At 33.9% G+C, this 25,860-nt stretch overlaps 1 long non-coding RNA gene across 5 annotated transcripts in view; it reads right to left on the bottom strand.

Moving 5' to 3' along the window:
* Positions 1-934: 934 nt before the first annotated feature.
* Positions 935-25,860, bottom strand: part of LOC146999538 (uncharacterized) — a 171,739-nt gene continuing 146,813 nt past the window's right edge. For 4 of the 5 annotated variants that reach the window (XR_015044335.1, XR_015044337.1, XR_015044340.1 and 1 more), the window contains one exon: positions 935-1,145. This is a non-coding gene — a long non-coding RNA (uncharacterized LOC146999538). Of the gene's footprint in view, positions 1,146-7,944; positions 8,021-25,860 lie in introns of all 5 variants that reach the window. The other variant, XR_015044338.1, reaches the window with a different exon arrangement.

Here is a 25,860-nt window from a genome sequence, read left to right on the forward strand (position 1 = left end):
ATATTGTTTAAAACTTTTCTTTCACAACTTAGGACTCTGTAACATTGTAGGAAAAAATACGTACATTTTACACTTATATTAATGGCGAAACTGCAAACTGTTTACCTCCGATTTTATCACAACCTATTCACCTTAATGATAATCACTGAAAGTTTTGGTGATCAAGAGCCGTGTGTCACTTCTTCAAGGCAGTGTATGAGAAAAACCATGGTATGGGAAATTTTATTCTCATTTATTATTCTCATTTATTCTCATTTATGGTATGAGAAAAAACATAAAATTCTCTTCCTCCATGGATTACACCAAGGCTGAAAATAAGAAATTTTATTTGGGGAGCGAGTCCTGGTTTGCAAGGCTTATTCTTCGGTGATTAAAGATTAATGCAAAAACTGACCCTTTTTCTGTAATTTTTATTTATATTACATTTTTTCTATCACTTAAGTTTAGTATAAACTTCATCAGAACACGTGCCTATTTATTTCTTTTACTACTTTAAACATCTACAGGGTATCCCAATGATGACACAGGCAACGCTGATATCATGTGCACGAGTGATGGCATGCTAAGAGCAGGAAAGCTACTCCATAACGTTTTTGAGCATGCCTAAGCGCAATAGTCGCAGTACGAATTTCCGTGATACTTGTTGTTCAAAGGTGTACTTGTTGTTCAGTGGCTGTAAAGTGGAGCATAGTACGAATTTAAAACTCTGTTTCAGGCTTAGTTAATATGCGAAAGAAAGTCGTAACATACTGAAACAAATTTAAAGAAATTTAGAGAGATGAAGCTGTAACTTTAAAGCGCGTTTATGAACAGTTTAAATGTTTCCATGATGAAAGGGATTCTGCTGAAGTTGCTGCCCGAAGAAACAGACCTACGACGTCTCGCAGTGATGAAAACATTGCCAAAAAGAAAAATTAATGCTAACAATTACAAGGATGTTCACACAAATTTATTGCGAACGATCCGTTACATCATCATATAGTACATCTAGAAATCGCTGATGTCTCTTGGTGCCTTCTCCTTGATAATGCCCAGCCACATTAGGTCCTCGTTGCGAAAGGAATGGTCTATCGAAGATTTCTAGCGTTCGATCCCCCACCGTACTTCCTGATCTTGTATCAGAAGACTTCTTTCTTTTCTTACTCCTGAAACGAGAATTAAAAGAGAGGATTACTAGAATGTTCCAAACATTCAAATTCATGTGACAAGAGTTCTCAATGTGATGCTGAAATAAAACTTTGCCGCCAGTTTTCAGGAACTGTACAGTTGTCGTCAAACTACGGATTACATTTCAAACTACGGATATTGTTTCGAAGGAATTTAAAATGCTTTTACTGATTTGGGTAAGAATGTTTTGTTTAAGAACACATTCACCGAATTTATTATCATATTTTGTATATTTACCTTGTTTTGTCTACAAATGAGACATACTTTTATATAATAAGCCTTAAAGGTAGGACTTTCAAATAGTAGTTTACGATTACTTAATCACGAGATTATTTACATTAGAATTACTTACGATTACTTATATTAGTTCGTATTTTTATTTTATCTCATTTTACGAGCAGTTAATGAAAAGGGTTGAAGGTATCAATTTTCCTTTTAATTTTTCTGATGAATTACAAGAATTTTTTATGCCAAGAAAAGAAGGAATAAATGTTACTAAGAAAACAAAAAAAAAATTGTTATAATAGTATGATGTGGATTATTATATAAAATATTCCTCTCGAATTATGTATGAATCCACCATAATGTTACTGTGTAGGACTATCTGTTTAAGAAGAGGGATGCTTCGTGGAGGTTTTTTCATGGAAAACTGGCTCATATTCACATTACATATGGGAAACCATGGAAACTGCCATTCAACCAACCCATTCGCCGGCAGCGGTTTCAACTATCAGCGGTTTGAGCTGATAAAACTAACCGGCACTCTCTGGTAGCACGAAATTTTCGCCTAAATTTCTCAAAAAATCACGAGAAAGACGTATTTTCTTGACTTTAATGCCAAAATATATCTGTTACTTTATACCTAGATTTAAGTACTTTTAATGTATTGCTTTAATTCCTTGGGCATATTTCAAGATGTATGAAAACATACTTGGTAGAATCCTAGTATACGGTACGGCTCTGAAGCCATTTTCAAAGTTGTCGCCAACACAAAATGACTCGTTTACTGCTCATTACAACCCCCGGGTTTACTGATCATCATAATGGCAACAAAAGTCGCCAAATCCCGATTGTACTGTATACTAGGATTAAACCACATACTTTCTTAAAGACGTCTAAAAAAATATTCTGGGCCGTGTGAATACGGCCTTGCCAGTTTAGACACCCGTCTAGCTACCCTACTGATTGGTTAATTGATTAAAGAAAAACTCATGATGGCTATCTGCTTAAGAGAGGAATTCCTTCACGAAGGACTTTCACTGAAAAAAAAAAATGCTTTCTTATATTCTAACCCATTTTCTCTCTCGTTCTATAAGCATATCGTTTCTGATTACATTTTTCATTCCTGGATTACATCGCTTGTTAATAAATATATAAGTTGAAAAATAGATAAGTTAAATAAGTTTCAAGAAAGATTAATACGAGTCCCTCATTTTTAAAAATTAGAATCTTTTTGTTCTTTACAGAACTGAAATTAAAGTAAATTTCATATTTTTAATACCGGGAACTTAAGTTTGGAGATAAGAAAATATTAATTAGATGGAGAAAAGTGTCTTATAAAGAGCACTTATGAAAGTAACCAGTATATATCAGAACATAAACAAACACCAGTACTGAACACAGTCTAACTAAAATGACTATCTCTAAAAAGATTAAAATCATTTGGAACAACGGATGGCCATTTTAGGGACATTTCACTATATTTTAACTAAAAATATTCTGTAATAAAAGAAATCCAAAAATGTTTAATATCTTCATTTACTTTTCCTTCAAACGCTAATCAAATGATATAATTAATTTGCGAAGATGTGTTACATCTAAGATAAGAAGGTCTTGCTTTTAGGTGATCATGGGTATAAAGAGGAACTGTAAGCGAGTATAATAAGCGAATATGAATATTATAAATTTTAACAAGAGCAACATATGTTCCTTTGCTTATATCGATGACAGATGACTGAGATAAGAAAAGAAAAGGCCATAAAGAAAGGCCAAGCGTTACATAAAATTGTTACAACGTTTGATAATCTGAAAAATCTAGGTCACAACGACTACATATACTTAAAAAAATAAAATCAAATTGAAGAATGAAAATCTGAATCCAAAGTTCTCTGTTTGCATTTCCTAGCAATAAAGGCCTATTTTTCTTTGATATCGCCTTGCTTTTCGACGCTTCTGACGCCATTTGGGCCTGTGACGAATTAACCATACACATACATAATCTACGCAAGAGGTTCGGAAATATTTTTATTTTGAGCCTTCTATCCAAATAAATAAATAAGTAAATATAAAATCAGGAAGATCAGCACCAACGCAAAATGACAAAACAAAAATAATAGTCCTTCAAGGCAAATAGCCCCTGAACAAAAAAAAAAAAAAAAAAAAAAAAAAATATATCCCAACAAGCAATTTTCATTTTATTTTAAAGTATACATTATGAACCCTCTGTAAGGAGACTCCCTATGGTCTCACATAACTTGTGTGCAGAGGTGGTCTTCTTAGAGAAGTGAAAGGCAGTACAACTATTTAATTATATTCTTGGATGATTTCTAGAACAAGGCGTGGCGAGCATATCGATTTCACTCATAAATAGTACTATCTCGCAGTATTAAAACTGCACTTCCTTTAGACAAGGGGTACGTCTATGACAAAATACATAATCCGCCATCACTGATTCTGGCACTACACGGACGAAACTCACACCTCCGTATTAGGCGGGAACTCGGGTAAATCGTCAAACAGCCCCCCCCCCAAGAAGGAATCCTCGTTTCGTACTCATAAACCGCTCGTAATGGGATCCCACCTCACTGCAGGGGAGGTTTTTTTAAAATTTAAATTGCCTCGGCACCCCTCACTGGGCCGTTTGCCAAAACCAGGAAATTATTGCCAAAACTAGGAAGGATCCTACCCGGCCCGAGGGCTAGAGGCTCATTAGCTTACTTTCGGGGCTAAGAAAAGTTTATGAACGTGTTATCCTAAATCGGCTCAAGCCCTTCTTAGATGTACTTCCGCCCGAACAGTTCGAATTTCGCGCAAAATTATGTACTTCTAAGCAGCTGGTAAGGCTTGTGGAATTTTGCGGAGATGCTTTACACCACAGACAAAATGTTGCCAACATCATGCTGGACGTGGCGAAAGCTTTCGACCGCTTCTAGCATGAAGGGCTGATCTACAAGTTAATTAATTTTAACTTCGAAAGGGAAATGATTGAGTTCATTACTTCATTCATCACAAATAGAAGCTTTTCTGTCTCCATCGGTAAAGACGTCTCTGACACTAGAAAAATTACTGGTGGTATACCACAGGGCAGCATTTTAGGACCAATTTTATATTTATTATATGTTGCAAAATTCTCGCGCGCCCACTTGGATAGAAATAACTTTTTAGGATATTATGCAGACGACACACCTTTAGCTGTGAAGTCGGCTAACACAAATCATGCTGTAAAGAAGCTTTCGCTATGCGTTGCATTGTGTTTAGCTTTCTTAATAGTTTGAAGTGGTAACTATTGATTTTGATCTGTCATACTCAGAAGGCCCACCACCGGCCGAGCAGTAAAATCACTAAACAATGGTAGTTCGAAGCTGACTTCGAATCCAGGCGAATGAGCTGGCTGCACGGGCATTTTCATGGTTTTCTCCATTTGTAAATTGTACAACCAGCCAGTTTCCCTTAGAAAATTCTCCATGACGGCATCCTTCCCTTAGACAGATAGCCCTAGTGTGTTTGCCATAATAAGCTAAACTAAACCATACTGAGAAGAGCTTTACAAGTGAGTACCTTTGAAAAATTCCAGAACTATAAAGGGTTTTCTGAAAGATAAATTTCCTCAAGCTGTTATCGTTTTTCTGTGCATTCAGTCATTACGAACCCATCCGCACGTAACAGTATACATGAAAAAGGTATTTATAGAAAACATTTTCATTCGATTAAAGTATATAAAGTTGCTTTAGTTATTAATGAAATGAACAACCGTAATTCGAAAAAAAAAAAAAAATGTTAAGAGTGGGAGAAAGAGTGAGGGGATTCTTTATCATCTGTTGTCTCGGGGCCCCCAAGTCTCTAGTTACGGCCCATGATCAACTTCAAAAATATTTACAGGCTCCCAAAATTTGCTACTTGGCTATTGCAGTATAAAGGATTTGTTTTAACTATGAACTACTTAAAAAAGTCGATTACAAATGTCAATACCTAAGAAACTTTTAAACTTGGAAGTTAAATTTAAGCATTTATGTAATGATTTTTATCAACATATAAAATTCCAGCAAAGAATTTCTAAGGAAAATATTATCTAATAAATAATATGCGATAGTGGAAGAAATATAAGAGTCTAATCATCCGCATAATTTTCAGATTAGTCTGCGGCCAAAAGGCATGTAGCGTACTTTTCAATAAATATCTTGAATATTTTGTTATCCTTGGTTCCTTTTATTCCTTCATAACCAACTTTTCACGACACAGGCTGGTATAATTTACATGTGGTAGGCTTTTTAACCGCCGAAATTAATTTTTCGTAATGTATGTTTGTTGTTGTCATTTATCTTACTTGTCTGACAGCTACATTAGAACAAGCCTACGGAATTCATCGTGGCAAGGAGAGTAAGATTGCGCCTGTGGTTAGCTAGAGCCTTGTGCACGATACAGGTGACAGTACGACACTTCACTCAGCTCCTCCCAGAATTGCGATGGAGGGCAACCCGGGGCACGGGTCCGAGGGTCTCCTATCTCTCTTCTCCTACCGACAACCTCTCGAGAGAACTTTCGGCTTGCCATGTATTTAAAGTGCCCCCATGCGGCTTTATATATTTACAAACATCTATACCTTCTCCGGGTCTTCTCTTCTTGGTGCGAAAGTTCTGATTTATTTTTTTGACAAATGCGAATAAAAATTAATAAAATCTGTATCTCCAAATTTTTGAGTAAAATTTATATTGCATTTTAAATTAGTTCGTTCCATTTATGCATTTTTTATGCGTTATTCATGTCAGTTCTAATATTAATGAAAGTAATGCAGCCTCTGATTTCAAATAACTAAAATTTTGAAATCTTTATAACGTTGCATTTCCAACAAATTCGTAACTGAAATGTCTCCAATTACTACATAAAATTACTTCGGGGCCCTATGCGGTCCGTCTGCAGCCAGTTATAGACCGCTGCTGTATATGATCCGTAGAAAACTTTCCATGATGTTGAGAAGACTAGAGACAAGTAATTACATCAAAAAGCATTTATTTAATTTAGGAAAGTTCACAAGTAGATTGTAGAATATAGTATTGCATCAATACAAATACATTTGTATTATACATATGCCATGCATGCATCAATACTAAATGTATTTTTAGTAGATATCCTGAGAGGGAGGCAAGTGCGTAATTGTCTGTGATCCTCATAATAGTTCATACAGTACACAACAGTGACGGTTCTCTAAAACGACTATCCACGCTTCTAGATTATTTCTGTCTTCTGTAAAGATGGCCGCCTTAGACAAGAACAAGTACATTCTTACAAGTATTCTTATAATCTTTTTTCATTCTTATATTTACCTCTTTTATTACCTCTTTTATTCTTATTTATTTCTATGCTCTATATTCGTTTATATCTTTTTATGATGCCTTTTTGAATTAGGGTGTTCGTATAATAATAGTATTTTAAGGAATATAATAAGAATAATATTTTAAGGATAATATTATTATTCGCTAAATAAAGATTCGAGATAATATTTTTAACCACTGTAATCATATCGTTTAAGAAAAAATAAAAGGTTCAAGATATTATAACCCAATGTAATCATATTGTTTTAAGAAAAATAAAATCATGCTTTTGGGAATAGCTTAGCGTTTTCATTTGATAAAAGAAAAGAGAGATGTTTTTTGTAGGAAGCATGAATAATGTCACGAGAATCGTAAAATTTTCTAATTTTCAGATTGTTGACCAGATAAATATAATTTTATTTTACAAAAGGAAATACAGCATAAAAGAATTATACTAAGCATAATATCACAGGAGTTCCGCGACTTATTTTTATATTACTATACTCAATTTATTTACAGAGAAACCGCTTGTGGCGCCCACCTCCTTAAAATGATGGCTTTATAGAATGACTAGTACTTCTAAGAATATAAAGATCCATCGGAAAATATCACATGCCAACAACCATTTTTAAAGAAGATCAAAAATCAGTGTGGTAGCCATTTAAGAAAAGATATATTCAATTCATTTATTTAGTTTATGTTTAGCCCCAAGAGGCTTTAGTTAGCGCAGAACGACTATTAATCTCGAAATGGCATTATAAACGGCTGTATCATTTTTCGAATTGTTGCCACCAAATATTATCGTCCTGTACTATATTTAAAGAAATTCAATAATGAAGAATCTGCATGAATGTACGTTTGTTCCTCGCATTATGAAAAAACAGCGACACCTAAAAGCCATCAAATTTTGAATAACATAGTCCTCCACCCGAATATGGGCACCTGGAAGCCCGAATCTCGAATTTAAATTTTATTTTGCTATCTATCTCATTTTTTTTAAAAAAACTTTAATGAATTTTTGATTATGAAACTCAACGATTTGAAAGCAAGCAATGGCAACACTGCTCGGAATAAAGCATTTTTATCTTAAGCAACTGTATATCGGAAATTCTAAAGATATGCTGTTTTAAAATATTTTCAGCCTGAAGGGGAGTTAGTCCAAATGCTTTCGAAACGAGCATGTATGTGTAAATGGGGAAAAAAAGCTCCTTTGCGCATAATATAAAATCTGAAATATTTGTCTACTTACTTTTAATTATATATATATTTTTTAAGTTAAACACAAAATGTCTACAGTTTCGCCAAAATTGGGTACGGTGACAGACCTGAAACAAATACAAAAACTGCTAATTAAACACATACAAAATTCTTAATAAGTAATTGCATATAAATTAAGAGAAGTAATTAACTGATGGTTATTTAATGAAGTAAATCGTTTATTCAGTGAAGCATCTTCTGGTTACCATCGCACTTAAAACAATTGGAGTGAAAACTGATCAGTATTTTGTAAAAATAAATAAACCTGGTAATCATCCATTAAGATAAGATCAAATTTGACTAAAACTGTAATATTCTTATTATTATAGTATGTTTAAAATAATATTATTATGTAGGTGGACATGTTCGAAAGGGTTTACAGTGAAACCTCTATAAGACGACCGACCATGGTTTCAGATGATTTTAGCCTTCTGTAGAAGTGCTCTCCTTAGACAGGTGATTTTTCAATATTGTTACGTGGGTGCGGGTCGTAATGAATTGAACGCACACAAAACTGATGACAGATTGATGAAATTTATTTTTCCAAAAACCTTTACAATTCTTGAAATTTTCACACAAAAATACTTGTACAACTCTTATCATTATGACAGAGCACAATCAGTAGTTTCTATTTCAACTATTAAGAACGTTGAACACAAGGCGAAAGCTCATAAGGCGATCTGTCAATAACAGGAATTCAATAATCTGAACTAAAACTGAAAACTGACGCTGTCTCTGGTATTTCATAGATATCCCCGAGCTTTTATAGTCTGCTGAGAAGTGATTTCTCGAAATTGCTGGTAGGCATACACAGTGACAGTTACAAAGGGTCGGATACAGCTAGAGTTACACAGGAATCGGACCAAAATGTCACGGAATGGTCGCCATTGGCAACTTTTGATGATTTCTCGTCAGGTTTGGCCACAAAATTTAATCGTCTAAACAACTGCCAACTTGGCAGTATGTCACAATTTGGGGAAATAGCCATTTGCCTCAGTGTTAAATGGATTTACCCCTGTAGCTCTATTTTTCCGGCGCCTTTCATGTTACATTATACAAGGGATACTACAATTTATACAAAATTTCAATAAAATAATTTACATATGTACAAAATTCATAAAAATACCAATCTTTATTTACAATCTTAAATATGGAAGTTATATTCAGGAAAAAGCGGTTTGCTAATTATATTGCGTTACAAACTTACAGAAATCTGCAGATTATTATGAAAAATTCTGCACTCACAAATGTAACATTTTAAATTATACTAACATTAAAAATTATACAATGAACTCATTCGCCAAAATCAGCTCCTTGAGAAAATTAACTTCTGAAAGTGACTATTATGTCCTACAGCATAAACATTATGAAGGCTATCATTTCCACAGAAAAAAAGACTGTTTAGAATTCTGTACAGGTATACTCGTCTTATGAAGGATTAATTGTATTTTACTACTTTTAATGATTTAGAACCGAAAATATTTAAAAGCGAAATTTGACAATCTAAATAAATTTGAACTTTTACTGTCATTTGCTCTGAAAAATTATTCACTTTCTCCTAAATTGATAAATGACACTGAAAGCTTGAATTGCCGTTCTAGATAAATTTTATTATATATCATCGGCATCAGAACATAATGTGTACTTCTTGTTTTCAATGTTATTCTTCGTTGTTTCACATCATGTTAAAACAAAGAGATGCGTATGTAAAAGTGTCTTCTATAGGATGTTGTTTCTTTATTTGTTTTTAAAACCTAATTGTGAGTCTATCGCTTAAATGCATTTTTCTTGAAGCAAAAGTTTTACATTTTGTGCTTTTGACGTGGTGCCTCTGTATTGCGTATTGCAAACGTGCGTCACAGAATTTATGGAAAAATTTTAAACCATTTATTTTGGCTTAAATCTTGCAGATCAGAAAAACATCTTTAAATTCAAATCGGAAATAAAGAAGCTGTAGTTCAAATACTTCCTCATATTTTTATTATTTTGAAGAATTCATGTTTTTTAACTTGTAAAAATAATATAATTTAGCATTTTTGTAAGAATTGTTTTAGAAATAATCTGGAGCGTTAAGCAAAGAAACTTTTACACGCAATTTTCTTCTTCTTTTGCGACTACAAATAAAAAAATGATGGAATTCTAAACCCTATGACCTAGCATTTATATGCAAAAAAGACAGAAAATTCACGTACAAGCATTGACACACTGGATAATACGAGCAACTTTACACTAAACCTACAAATTTCCGTTTAAAAAATAGAGTAAATTGCTCTATTTTTTATTCTTTTATAAATTCACCTTTAGAACTAATGAATCTTTCATCGCGTTTTTTTATCACTGCACCCATCAGCAAGCATACTAAGTCTCTATTTTCCACGTCATGATCTCTTTCTGGCAGTCCTTGTTCTACTAATGGGATCTGGGCAGCTTCACTTATCGCCACCCCTTGATGGATGAATCTGAAAGAGGCGCCAAGTTTCCTTTCCTTGTTTTTAAAAATGTGATTTTAGTTTTAGGGAAAAAAATATAAAAAAACGGAAGCTTTTGAAGTCACTTAAGAAACCGTACGTTCCGAGAGGAAATAGTACTTCGTAATTAAAACATTATTTTAGTTTTATCTGATAGTATCGTTATTGATTATTGCCGAAGTTGAATCAAAAAGGGAATAGACGCAATTTCATCTACATTTGTTCATTAGATTTATAACTGTCCAAAAATTATGAAATATGTGTCATTTTATATAACAAGCATGTTGTATTTTTGAAGCACAAAACATTATTCATTCATTGTAGACGCTGTGTTACATACAACCAGCATACTCAGCCAATACAAGACTGTTTGATACGTACTGGTTGGTCTTAAAATTTTCATTTTTACATGTAGGAAGAAGGGTGTTATTTAATTTTGGTGTTATTTAATTTAATTTAAAAGGTGTTATTTAATTTTGCCAGAGTGTTAAATAAATAAAAATGAAAATTAGTTTTAGTTGGTGATGTGGAGGATGCACAAAGTATAAACTACGTTAAATATTTTGTTAATAAGCTTCATGTTCTGTCACTATGCATTGCATAATTATATATAGAAATACACTTAATCCTTTCTAAGGCGACCTTCCTCTAACGCAACCTGGTTTTAGATCATTTTAGTCTTCGGTAGAGGTTTCTCAGAGAAGACACGTTCAATGCCGATGCTTACATATGTTAGACATACTAGCCGTTTTCCTAGGCAGTTGTCTGAGGTAATCGCTATAAGAGGGCTCATTGTATTATTAGAGAAATCACTGTATTTCCATATGAGAAATTTTAAAAGAAATAAACGTTCATTTCAGTTAAAAATAAATATAAATAGAATTCTTTCGTATCTTAAAAACGGAAATTTTTTAAAAGATTTCTTTCTTTAATAAATCTCATTTTTGGAAATATTTTTCCAATTTCGACGTGTTTACATGAAAAAAATATTTCAATAAGGCCAACAAAAAACCCATTGAATATTTAAAGGCAAAGGAACTAACGAAAGATCCGCAGAAAGTACTTAAAAAGATAAAGACAATATTCGGCTTTATAGATACAAAACTTCAGTATTGTATCTAAAATTAAACAAAGCCAATATATATATGGTAAGAAAATCGGGGAATTAAGCTAAACTTTAAGAGCCTGTTTGAAATTGCAAAGGTTAAAGCGTATAAATGTAGTCAAAAATTAAGTGTACATATTGTGAAGTACATAAAGTCATGTACATATTGTGAAAATATAGCAAATTAGTTAAATTCAGAGTATGTTGGAAATTATAAACGTTAAAAAATAGAAAAGAAGTTAAAATTTACATCTAAAATTAAATAAAAGTCAGGTATATGATCGGAAAATACAGGAATTAAGTTAAAATTAGGAGTATGTTGCAAATTGCGTAGGTAAATGTGTGAAAGAAGCTTAAAATTAGAGTACTTTAAAAATTATGAAGTTTTAAAATTTACGAAACAAGTTAAAATTACACCTAAGATTACATAAAGATAACATATATGGTCAGAAAATAGAGGAATTAAGCTAAACTTAAGAGCATGTTTGAAATTACGAAGGTTAAAATGTATAAAATTAGTTAGAAACGTATGAAAATTAGTTAAAAAACTAAATGAAAGTCATAAACGTAGTGTGAAAACATAGCAAATTAGTTAAAATTCAGAGTATGTTGGAAATTATAAACGTTAAAAAATAGAAAAGAAGTTGAAATTTACATCTAAAAGTAAATAAAAGTCAGATGATCTGAAAATATAAGAATTATATTAAAATTAGGATTGTATTGGAAATTATGAAGCTTAACATGTATGAAAGAAATTAAGTCGTGTATATAGTGTGAAAATACAAATTGGTTAAAAATTAGAGTATATTAAATGATTTGAAGGATAAAATATGTAACACAAGCTAAAAATGTTACATCTAAAATTAAGTAAAAGTCATCTATATGATCAGAAAATGAATGAAATAAGTTAAAATACAGAATAAAATGGTGAAGATCACTAACCGTTAAAAAGAACGAAAAAAGTTAAAAATTACATCTAACATTGAATATTATAATAAACAAAAACGCGTGTTTTAGTAATTACACTTGTAAAATATAACAGGTAAGTATTGGTTAACAAGTATGGAGAAACGCTGGGTAAAATGAATTTAATAATAAAAATGAGTCATGTAATTAAGATTACGTAAAGTAAATCTGGTATTATGAAGAGATTAAGAAATAAAGTAAAATTCTGAGTATACAGAAAATTATAAGGATTAAAATAAATGGGACCATAAAAAATTTACATCTAAAATTAAGGTCTTCCGAATCAATCATTAAATCCGAGACTAAGCTTTGTTAAGAGTACTTAGGAAATAACCATCATATACGTAGTAAAATAGCTGAAATACGAAGAAAAATACAAAAGCTAAAAATCGATTAACATAAACCTCAGGAAAATCAGTCAAAGATAATCTCTTATCAAAGTGTGACGTCATCTTATCTGCTAAATGAAGAATCAGTAAACCCTCCTTATCTGATGCTAAAGTCTACAGTGCAGGGCAATCAGAAGGGCTGCATTCGGCCGGCGGGCCGGTTTATATGTAGTTGGAGGTTTTCCCCAGTCCTGAGCGTGTATCCCAGTAGTTCTCAATCTTTTTTGCCTCATTCCCCCTCCTTTCCAAAATTTGAAAAATACATATATACAGGGTGGTTCAAAACTAATGTCAAAAATGTAAAGGCAGGTAGAGGGGACCTGAATAAGCAGATTTCGTATAGGAATGTGTGTGTGGTAATGCCGCATTAAAGCGCTAGCATGGAAAGCAATATGAATCACAGAGGAAACTGAAAATACAAGTAAAGACAAATAAATAAAAATAAAACCCATTATTAACAGTTTACAATAAATGTAAACTGCTTGAAAGAGAACCACCAACAGCGATACAAGATTCACAGTTGCGGCGCATGAATCATCGGCGTACATTAGGAAAGACGTCAGGAATATTGAGCACATGTCCAGCAGCAACAGACGAGCGGGAAACAAGAACTTCTACAAATGTGACAGGACTCCTGTACACGAGGCTTTAATATGACCCCAAAAGAAAAAAATCCAAGCAGGTTAAATCAGGAGAACGCAGTGGCCAGGGAACTGCCCCTTTCTGTCCTATCCGATGCTGGCCGTAGACAGCGTCCAGGTGATTCCTGAAGTTCCGGTTGAAGTGAGCTGGGGCGTCCTCATGCTGGAACCACATTCGTCTGCGAACAGCTGGAGGAACATCGACCAAAAGTTCAGTAAGATCTCCCTATAGAATTCCTCCCTGTACATTCTTTAAGCAGTTATTTGAATTCCTTGCGCAGCCTCATACATGAAATGCATGTCGGCAAGCTCCGAATTGGTGTAAAGATGTATGCTGCTCGAGATTCGTGAGGAAAATGGAGAATCCAGCCTCTTTTATACGCCGTATTCATCAGAGTTCTCTACCGGCTCAACGCAGCATTACTGCACACACATTCCTACACAAAATCTGTTTATTTAGGTGTCCTCTACCTGTATTTACATTTTTGACATATAGTTTTGAACCATCCTATATATTTATTTAGATTTATATTATTTTCTATTTTTTTAACTTAAAAAAACATAGAAAATGTTAAATCAGAAGTCAAACAACAAAAATCAGCGTTATATTTTCAAAATATAATGCTGATATAACGCTGACTGTTTAACTTCTGATTTAGTATTTGCTCGGCGTGTTATTGTGTCTTAATAGAAAATGTTGTAAATATTAAAACTCAAATAAGAGTATTTTCAATATAATTTTATAATCATAAACAAAAATTAAATTCTTAACAGCTAAATAAAAGACTTTCCCTCCTGAAAATATAAAATTTCCTCTTTAGGGGTAATCCCCCCCGGTGCATCCTTTTGAAGTCTGGAGATCGAAGACACCATTTACAATGTAAGGACCACCAGGATACCATACATAAGTGAGATAAGGCGATATTCACTAATGATCACTTGTGTTGGGAGCGTCAGCTAATCTGGCGAGAAGTAGAAATACGGTTTCGTTGGGCAGACATTATTATTTATTTATTTATTTATTTACCATCAGATGAGCAGCTGTACCGCCTTTAAGACATTCAGCTTTTACGCTCAACTGATGGAATCATCTACCAACTGTGTTGTTATGTAAAATACGATAAAATTTTAGAATTTTGATAATTACATAATAAAAATAAAATATCAAGAAATAAATATATAAATAATACAATAAATAATAAACATAAATAGATACAATAAATAAAAGTTAAAAATTTAGAATAAGATAAATACAATGTTGTTATATATGAAGTCAAATAAAGTATCAGAATTTTGAGAATTATATAATAAAAATTGAAGAAATTAAATATATAAAAACATAATACCTAAAGAAATATGAAAGTAAATGAAACGTAAATAGATAAGTAAATACTTAAGAAGATCATTACAAATTTTGAAAATGAACAACGTAATGTATAAGAATAGTAGAGGCTGAGAATGTAAGATATGTAAAGAGTAAAGTATTTCATTATGGAGAATGAAGAGCAGTAATTGAATAAAAGTTGATGAGAAATAGTATTTGAATGAATTAGGATGACCTGAATGAAAAGTTCGTGGAAATTCTTGATAAAGAGTCATTCTTGAGTAAAAGACTTGACTAAAAATCTTGAGTTGAGGCTTTATTAATATATTAAGGAGATGGAGTTAGAAAATATCCTTAAATTCTTGATCGAGCTTGAGAGATCTTGAAGGTTTAAATAAAGATAGTCTTGAGTGAAAGCATTAAAATGAGGTAGTAGAAAGAATGGCTTATTAAGTAAGGTAAATGAACAAAGAATAATGATTTCAAGTTCCTTTAAGATTATCGATGTTTGCGGAGATATAATTTATTATATTATGAAGATTATTTCTGAGAATATTACTTTTTAATAACTGTTGAAACCATAACTGAGCAGAAGTTAAATTGTATGCTTTAAGGTGATAATCTTTAGTAAGGTTGCAGTGAAAGAGATAATGATCTATTGTGCCTTCATTACCACAGGTACAGAGATTTGTATGCTGAAGTCCGAATCTATGAAGGTATTCTGGAAATGGACCATGAGCTGTTAGGAAAAATGTAATTGAACGGTTGGTAGATATTAATGATCTTGAAGGTTTTGATATGAAAGTAAAAGTTCTTCTGCCGGTAGTTGCTTCAGTCCAGGTTTGCTTCCATAAGTGCATTAGTTCTGTTTCTAATTTTGTTTTTAGTAATGATATTGGATATGGAATTGAGTAATTTGGAAGGGAAGAATTGTTTGCAGTCCCTTTTGCTAGTTCGTCTGCGAGCTCGTTACCACTATTACCGATGTGTGCTTTAATCCATTTGAAATGTGGTCTATTATTGTTTTGAAATTGAGAAAGTAGAAAATGGATTTCTTGTACAATAGGCGATCGACTGTGTCCAATTATAGCTTGGATACCAGATGCATTATCAGAGAGAATTAAGGATGGTAAAGAAAGTTCTTTTGCGAAGCATATGGCTTCTTTGATTGCAAAAAGTTCTGCTTGAAAAACTGAGTTGTTATTGTTTAAACGAATATTCCAGTTTTTTAATATTTGAATTTTTTCGGAATGCGCAATATGCACTACCAACGCCTGCTTCAGATTTCTAACCATCAGTATATATGGTGAGTTCATATTTGTTGAGTTCAAAGGTTCCCAATAGGGATTTTGTGTAAAAATATGTAGGATGTAGCTCTAAGTTGTGTTTAAGATATTCAAAATCTGTGGGTTGAAATATATTATTATTCATTATGCTTTGAATTCTTAGTTTTGATATTCTTACTTTATTTGCTTCTTTTATTAGAGATAAAGTAATTGGAGGGATGCCGGTTATTATTTGTAGCGCACTAGTTGGAGTAGTTCTATATGTTTTTGCTAGAGAGAGGAGGAAAGGTCTTTGGATTGAAAGTAAATGTTTTTGAGCCTGGGAATTCAAGGTTAAACCCCAGACGGAAGGACCATATAGTAGTATTTTTTCAATAACTGTTATGTACCAATTTTTTTCTAATTTTGAGGATATACCCCAAGTGCTGGCTGTTACAGATCGAAGAGAAATGTGAAGGGTTAAAGTTTTGTTTTTGAGATATTGAATATGGAAATGCCAGGATTGCCGAGTATCTAATACTATTCCCAGATATGTGATGCTCTTGTCAATTTTGATTTTTTCTTGAGAAATTTTGATTATTGGCTTTCTTAGGTTTTTTATGGAAGTACCTCTTTTTGGAATATATAGTGCTTTACATTCCGTAGTAGAAATTTTAAGATGAAATTTATCTGTCCAGTTGCGGAAGATATTTAAAGAAAAACTGGAGTTAATTTCTATTGATTTCCGGCTACTTGCGTTCACAATGAGAAGAAAATCATCTGCGTATGCTTGGATATGGATATGATTAATATTGTCGTATAGTTTTAAAACTTCGTTTGCTATAAGATTCCAAAACGTAGGGCTTAAGCAAGATCCTTGAGGACAACCTTTATAATTTATTACATCGGAATCTGAAGAATATTGTAGAGTTCTATTGCATAGGTAGTCTTTGATAATATGAAGGATATCCTGAGGGCATGATATTATTTCTAGAATTGTTATGATGTCTTTCCAGGGGATAGAATCGAAGGCTGCTTGAATATCTATCGAAATTATTATTGAATGAAGATTCTTTGATTCATTCATCTTTAAGACTTCTTGCATTTTTTGAAAAGCATGATCTGTTGATTTATTTGGTGTGAATCCATACTGATTTTCATGCATGATTTTATTCTTATTTAGATGATATAAAAGTCTTGAAAGGATTAGTTTTTCAAGGAGTTTGCCCAACGTGGGAAGAAGGCATATTGGTCTATAAGATAGAGGGTTTGTGGCTGGTTTATTTTTCTTGAGGAGCAAAACAACTTCTGCATTTTTTAATATATTAGGAAACGTTAAGTTATACCAGCAGGCGTTAATGAATGATATAATAATTTGTTGATAATTATAAAAAATAAGTTTTAAGATGATGTTGTCGATACCATCGGGACCTGGTGCTTTCCTGTTATTTAGTCTTTTGATGATATGTTCCAATTCATCGATCTTTGGAGGGATGATAACTGTTGGTGGATTAGGACGACGTGTAGAAGAACTGTTAGATGCTTCTGTATCTGTGGTATGATTCGATCTATATTCATCTTGTGGGAATAGTTTTGATAAAATTTCTAACGCAGCTTGGGAAGAGGAAATTGATTCAGAGAAGCTGTACATTGATAATGAAGGAGGAGTGAAAATTTTATTGTGTGCTATTTTGAAGGCGGAGCCATAAATTTTGGAGGTAGAAGTGCAAAATGTTTTCCAACTATTAATTTTTGATATTCTGATATTTCTTTTATAATGCGCTCTTGCTTTTTGGAAAGCTATTTTATAGTGAGTTCTTTCTGTATCTTCTATACAGGTTTTGTATCTTCTTCTGAGAGCTCTTACTTTTTTTCTTTCTATTGCAAGATTTTGGTTCCACCATGGAGTACTTAATTTTTTGGTACCTGAGCATCGTTTATATGAGGAGTTGCAGATCTCTGTTATACTATTTATGAGGTATGAAACAGAGGAATTTACTTCCGCTTTTGAAGAGGCTGTTTTTAAGGAATGAAGAATACTGGCAGAGTAATTTTGTAGATTAGCTATAAATTTATTGTGTCCGCCATAATGAGTTTTGAAGCGACGTTTTTTTATTAAAAGTGAAATCAGATTGTATTTCAAAGGTGATGAATCGGTGATCACTAAAAGATTCTATTTCAGAAACTTTCCAATTTGTGATTAAGGATGCTATTTTAGGCGTTGCGAGAGTTAAGTCAATCCAACCTTGTGCTCTTAATGTCAGGAATGTAGGTGGACTATTAGCGTTATTTAAAATTGTAAGTCGTTTTTCTTGAGTAAATTCTAAAAGCAGTCTACCTCTATTATTTTCAACCGGCGCTCCCCATACAGGGCTATGTGCGTTGAAGTCTCCTGCAATGATGTGATTTGAGTTTGGAGGCAGTTGAATTGAGTCCAGTTCTATAAGTATCTCTTGCAAGTCTATTGATGGAGGAGCATAAATGGAGGTACAAAATAAAGGATGAATAAGAAATTCTAATTTGATAGTTATTGTATGTAGAGTAGTATGAACTATTATTGGAGTTAGAGGCCCAATGTAGATTATAGCAGATTTATGAGAATGCGAAAGATGATAAAATAGCCCCGATGGAATTTCCAATTTCCTTGTTGAGGAAATATATGGTTCTTGTGCAAAGATGATATTGATATTTTCTTCTTTTGCAAACTGTAGAGCATTCGGTAAAGTAGCACGAGCTCTTTGTAAATTTATTTGTAGTATTCTTATTTGTTTATGAGAATCCATTAGTAGTATGTTCTTGATTTTATTTTCGAGACTTCTAATTGATAAGAAGGGCAGTGAACGTCATTTGCAGCATGATAGATATGAAAATTGGTGTTAAAATAAGAGTTATTAACTTGACAGTTAATGCAGGTTGGAGCTGGAGCTTGACATTGCGAGATATGATGATTATCTCCGCAGTATAGACAATGTGTTGAATAAGTGCAGAATTTGCTTGAATGTGTGAAATCTTGACAATTATTGCATCGACGAATTCCGAAGTGCTCGGTGATTCGAATAGTTTTCCAACCTATTGCAATTGATTTCATGTTGATAAGAAGTTCAAAAACCGTGGAGGAACATTCAATTACCCACTTTGTTGTAGATTCTGATCTTTCTGAAACTTTGAAAAGTGGGGTGAAAGAGTGGTTGGAAGTATCTATTAACGAAGATATTAAGGCAGAAATGTCCTGATCCGTGTAATGGGCTGGAACATTGTGAAAGTTACATCTTGAGAGTCTTGGTAAAGAGATTCGAAGAGAAATATTATCTATTGGGCTATCTATTATTGTTGTTTTAAGGAGTTTGACATCGTTGTAAGATTCGCAGGTGACAACCAGGCCTCCTCTTTTAAGTTTGGTTATTTTTTTAATTTTCTGTTTCAAATTGTTTAATGGTACATAGTGATCCAAATCATCTAAAAGTTTTTCAGTCGTATTATTTTCTTTTGGATGGATGATAAGTGCTGGGGATTTTTTATTTGAGTTGTAATCGTTCACAGATGGATAATTGTGTGGTAGTGTGATATTCGGAGTAGAATGTGTATGGCAGTGTGATCTCATATGCAAGTGATCTTGATGAAAATTATCAGTGTGAGTTTCATTTAAATGAAAATTAGGAATAATATGAGCTGATTTATTTTGAGTATTGATTTTTTCTTTTTGAGATTGAGGAGACTGAATAGACGGAGTAACTTGCCCCGCTTTGTCTTGCATAGTAGTCTTCTTATTATGAGTATTTGGAGACAGGATAGTAGGAGTGACTTGGCCTGATTTATCAGAATAGTTCTTAATTTCAGTTGATTTCATGGCAATATTTCTTAGATTGTCCAAAATTTGTGTTAGTTGATTTTGTAACTTTAATGGAATCGTGTTCTTTTCCCCCTTTTTGGATTTTAACAATTTGAGTCCTTTGTTGTAAAAGAATTCGATGACCTCCTTATTGCTGACGAGGACATTTTCAGAATTTTCGAGAACGTCAGTTGAATACTCCATATCCAATTCTGAATTTGTGTCCGAAAAAGTATCAATGGTACTCATTATTATTATAAAATAATAGAAATGTAGAGAAGAAAAATAGAAATAAAAAGTTGAAGTCTTGTAAAATTGAAATCTTCAAAACACAAGAGTCAATGCTTTCTGCTATTAAAATGTAAACAATGCGTTAACTTTTATTTCGTATATTACTATTTAATAATATTTAAATATTTAGTGTTTCCAAGTACAGAAAACTAAACAATTTTTTAAAACATATTTAAAATGAGATTTATTTATTTTATAATTAAGGATATTAACAATTTTATATATTAGATGAATGTATTATTGCATGCGCTTAGTTAAATTTTGACATATGCATTGCTAGTAATATTCCAATGATTTAAATATGAAAATAAATAGTAAAATATTGAAAAATGTATAATAACTTTTAAAATAATGAATATTCAGAAATTAAACCAATATGAAAAGAAAGAGAAAATTCTTCTTGTTATTTCTATTATAAAATCATTATATTTCAACAAAATCTTAAAATGAAAATATAAAAGATATATGTATTTAGATCAGTTAGAGCCGATTCAATAATGTAACTCAATAAATTTTTCTTAAGATAAAAGAGGATAAGTTTCAAAATTTGAAAATATAATAATTTTTAAATGCAAATACGTATAGGAAAAGTATTTATCTTAATGTAAAGAAGAAAATTCCTCTTATAAGAAAATATAATTTAAAACATAATTTTCAAATGAAATCTTGAAAATATCTAGTACATAAAGCTTACACCACCGTTGAAACGGAGTAATGATTGTTGAAAAGCAGAGACCTATTTTCCGAAGTTGTAATTAATTCAACCGCCCACAGGTGATAAGGAGCACCCCTATGAGAGTTATATCAAACTGTTACTTTTATAAAGGGCTGTCGAATGACATATTTTTCAAGAATATACTGTCGGCATTTCCGCACTTACAAATCCTCAAACGATCAGCATTAAAACATCCAACAAACAATGTAGCAGTCAATAGATGATTCGGGCAGACATTATTAAAAGACATTTTACGGAAGTGCAGGTTTTATGGGGTGCATAAAGGCTCGCTTCCATTATAAGCGGTATGAACGCTTTCCGTATGAGGCTGACAACGATCAGCGAACGAACTGACTTTGACTGAATTCTATGATACGATAAACTAACTAAAATTTATACGCGCCTGGTCAACTCAATGACATTACGCGGACTGGAATCCCAACTGAGATCCCCGATATTAGAAACGAGGTGGGCGTATCAGTCAAAAAGCCACCTTGGAGATGGATTAAACACACCAAATGAAATCTCGGAGCTCACACACCCCGATTACTTCAGCTTCAAAATTTTATCTCCCTTCTGTTAAACAGGCCCACTGCTGAACTACTCAATCAAGATCTCCATCTCAGCGATCACAGGCCACGATGGGGTGGGCTGATTTTCAATGTGATTCATTTAACTCAAAGGGTACCCAATTACACTGGTGTGCAAAACTTAAGCAACTGGTGTTCTTTTTGACATAAATCCACAAGATATCATCTGAGAGACTTGAAATTCAGAAATAAGAGACAACATTTTGTATTTAAAAGATGACGAAAGCATAATTGCGCAAAAATGAATATAATGCATACAGTATGGAATTAAACAAAAACAGGCTTTATTGAACTCATAGTTACACATGATTGTCTGTATGAGAGGAAAAACAACAAGCAGATGTTCCTTAGTATGGGATATGCTCTCCCCTTACTGCAGTAGTTGCTTCTCACCGTCTCCCCACACTCAGTACCCGATTGTCCAACAGATCTTGAGGTGAGAGTGCCCATTCCTCAATCAGCATTTGTTTCAGTTGTTGGGTGTTCGCCGGAGGATGTAATCGTGCCTCAAGTCATCTTCTCAAAGCATCCCATACATGTTCTATGGGATTTAAATCAGGGGAGTGCGCTGGCCAATCCATTCGGGGAATATCTTCACTTTTCAGTAGCTTCTGAACAGCAGGAGTCCGGTGTGGTCGTGCATTGTCATCCATAAAAACGAAGTCTGGTCCAATTGCACCTCGGAACAGACGTACATAGGGAAGGATTACTTCTTGACAGCTGTACCTATGATTTGAAATTCTTTCCAAGCCCGCGAAACAATGTTTTTGTTGACTTCGAAATCTTCAGCCACACTGGTCACACTACGCCCCTCCTCCAGCTTTCCAATCATTCTTCCACTCGTGAAGTCATCCAGATGATTTCTTCTAGCCATATTTCACGAAAGATTTCACTTGTACTTGCAGCGAATGTCTTTAATTGCGTCTCCGTCCTTTCTTTTATGGTAGTCTCGAGTGGAGCGCGCCGACCGCACGCGTTTTGCGTACGATCACGCAGCCTGTGACGTTTTTTGCCTGATATTTGCATATGCATGACCTTTCTACTGAATTGCGTGTTCATTGTACTGATAGCAAGAACCCTTTTTCTGCAACTGCATGGTTATCTGATTAAAATTTGCATTGTTGCTTAAGTTTTGCACACCAGTGTATTTCCAAACGTTAAAGATATTTTAGGATACAAACGTATCTTACGAAGAAACTACATTATCACAAAAATATTAAAAAAAATAATGCGTTGCTTAATGCAATGCAAATATAAATATTTAAAAAGCTTTGCCAAAATTATAGGATTAAAACAATTCGGATATCTTTCACCATGATGATTTGAACAAATATGTTTTTCCATATTGTTAAGAATTTTGTATTTAAAATAGATAATGTTAGTAGAATTATAATTAAAACTGTTTTATTTCCCCGTGCAATGCAGCGCCTGACGAATTTTAAGAGAAAGCTACGCCGGAAAAGTAAAAATACAAGAGCACGTGCATTTAACATTTAATAAAATTTTATCTCCGTAATTGATATTCAATTTGAATAAATGTAATTGACTACTGTGTTAGCTGTAATCGTAATTCTCTCTTTTTGCTTTCCAGAAATTGCTAGATCTGTCTCGCGCGTTTGATTTAAAAAGATATGAAAGCCAGATAGAGAACATCTCAGCTCATGTAGTTGCTTAGTTACAATTATTGCGAGTTGTTTAGATAACTGTTGTTAATTGTAGCGAATTCGTGGTGAGATCGGATTAGCTTTCTCTGCGCTTTGGATTGCGTTCTATTCAACGTTATTAGTAGTTTAAAATATAACTACTGCGTGATGTTGTGATATCGTATGAATATCTTTGAGGAAAAATCCAGTTTATATTCCTTGTTATATTTCTTTCGACAAGAATAAATTTTATTAACTTTTTATCGGACTTGTGCATTCAATCTATTACGAACTCGTACGCACGCAACACTTTTTGGTGTCAGAAGTGAGATTGAATGCCAATCACGAGAGCGATCGAGCAGCAGTTAAGACAGCTTATGTCAGCCTTTGTTGCATTTAAAGAAGAAATAAAAGATTCCGTTAGAGTTGAAAGCTGGTCAAGAATCAGTCAAAGAAAAGATGAAAGCCGTTCAAGACTGATGAAAGCCGTCAGGAATTAGTTAATGAAGAGATGGAAGCCAGTGAAGTAACAGTTAAAGAAGAGATAAAATCTCGTCAAAAAAAGATTGAAGTACGACAAGAAGAGATGAAAAGATAAATTACCTGCATAATAGAAAATATGTTTGAGGCTATGGAAGGCAGAATAGACGCGGTTGAAAATGAAGTTGGACAAACTGAAAAAATAATTTCTTTTGTAAAAGAACAAATAGAAGGGAGAGTTTCTGCCGTGGAACACCAAATTTATGACAGGGTTACTGCGGTCGCCAAAGAAATTGATACCTTGAAGAAACTCGTATCGACGGCAGTTAGCAATAGTGATGGTTTTAAATTTTTCCCCATGTCTATTCGTTACTCTCTGAAGTTATCCACGTATGATGGGAAGACCTCCTGGAAAACATACAAACAAAACACAATTTTCTATAATGGCGGAAGCGAATGGATTGGATTCCCAAGCTAAGGCCTGTCATCTCGCCGCTTTTCTGAGAGCAGACGCAGCGCATATCGTTCAGACGCTTCCCGAAAACCAGAGGCTTGACTTCGAAGCTTTCTCCAGAGCGTTGAAGCTGCGCTTTGGGGAGAAATGCTTAAAAAAGACTACAGCAGGCTTCAATTAAAATCCCGTCAACAGAAGTCCATGAAAACATTCCAGGAAACTTGCCATGGATGTCGAAAGGCTGTCTTATCTCGCCTATTCGGAATGCCCGACAGAAACAAGAGAAATCCATCTTTGCAGTACGTCATCGATGGCATCCGGGATCCTGAAATACAGAAAGCACTGCGAATGGCGGATTTGAAGGACTTAAAAAGTGCTCTGGTGTACGCCATGAAATTCGAAGCAGCCCTGCAAATAACTCATAGAGAGCGCCAACCAGTCAGAGCTGTGCAAGTCCACGAGCCAGTGGATCAATTGATGGTTCGTTTAGATGATGTATCCAGACAAGTGAATGCTTTGATACGGTGGAGTGAGAACAAACTAGCTCTAAAGTGTTCGAAATGTGGTACTGAAGGCCACATATGAGGAAATTGCAGAAGATCCCAGGGCACGAAAATAAACAGATGATTTGAACAGACAATTAAATGCCATGAGACGGAAAAGGAGTGATATAAAACCGAAGTGCTGGAACTGCGGAGCTGAAGGCTACATACGAAGGAACTACAGAACATCCCAGGGCACGGAAAATAAGACTAGTTCCCAGCAACGACGCAAGAAACAAATTAATGACCATATCGCGGAGCGGAGTTTGAACGATAGTGAAAAACCCCGTTTTAAAGCGCTAAATATTTATGCAGTGAGTGACAACAGTAATGGACTATCCATCACTGGGCATATCGATAGAGTTCCTTGCAGTATGGTTATTGACACAGGAGGTAATGTCACCATCATTCGCAAAGATTTAACAATTTAGAAACAATCTCATTTGCACGCCATCTTGCGTTACCCTGCACACTGCGTCTGGTGATAAAATCAACATAGATGGGAAGTTAAAAGTGAACATCGTGTTTGGAAGTCTACTATCACACGGCATATGTGGCAGATATTACAGATCCTTGCATACTCGGATTGGACTTTTTAAAGGAAATACAGTTTTTCCTTGGACTTAAAAAACAACAAATTGCTTTCAGCATCAGAGGACACAACTATCCATCAACAGAAGGGATCTTCACCTGGAAACACCGACATCTTGTCTGAAAGTCCCTGCTCAGAAAGCTGCCAAAATCATACTAGGGTCGAAGAAAAACTATTCTGCATCCCAGATGCTCATCTACTACAAGCTATTCTGCATCCCAGATGCTCATCGATCGTGATTTTCGTCTGCCTTGTGATCTCTTGTTTTGGTCGTCCTCCACATGCGCCTTCATCTCCTGAGGAATACATCCAAAATCTCCAGGCACGATTTGATGTGACACACAGCTTTGCACGAAAGCGATTCAACTTCGCGACGGAGAAGATGAAGACAGGATACATACGAGAGCTATTGGACATCGATTCAACGAAGGAGACAAGGTATAGTTGTGGAGTCCGACTCGACGGAAAGGACTCTGTCCTCAACTACAGTCACCTTGGGATGGTCCGCACACAGTCCTAAACAGGCTGAATAATGACGTGGTTAGAATCCGTAAGTGATCGAATTCTAAAACTTATAAGGTATTTCTCCCACCTTCTTAGCGTGCCTTCTTGGT

The sequence above is a fragment of the Stegodyphus dumicola genome, chromosome 1 (genome assembly GCF_044657685.1).
Source record: "Stegodyphus dumicola isolate Sdum_Otavi_A_Nest chromosome 1, ASM4465768v1".
Lineage (NCBI taxonomy): Eukaryota > Metazoa > Arthropoda > Arachnida > Araneae > Eresidae > Stegodyphus > Stegodyphus dumicola.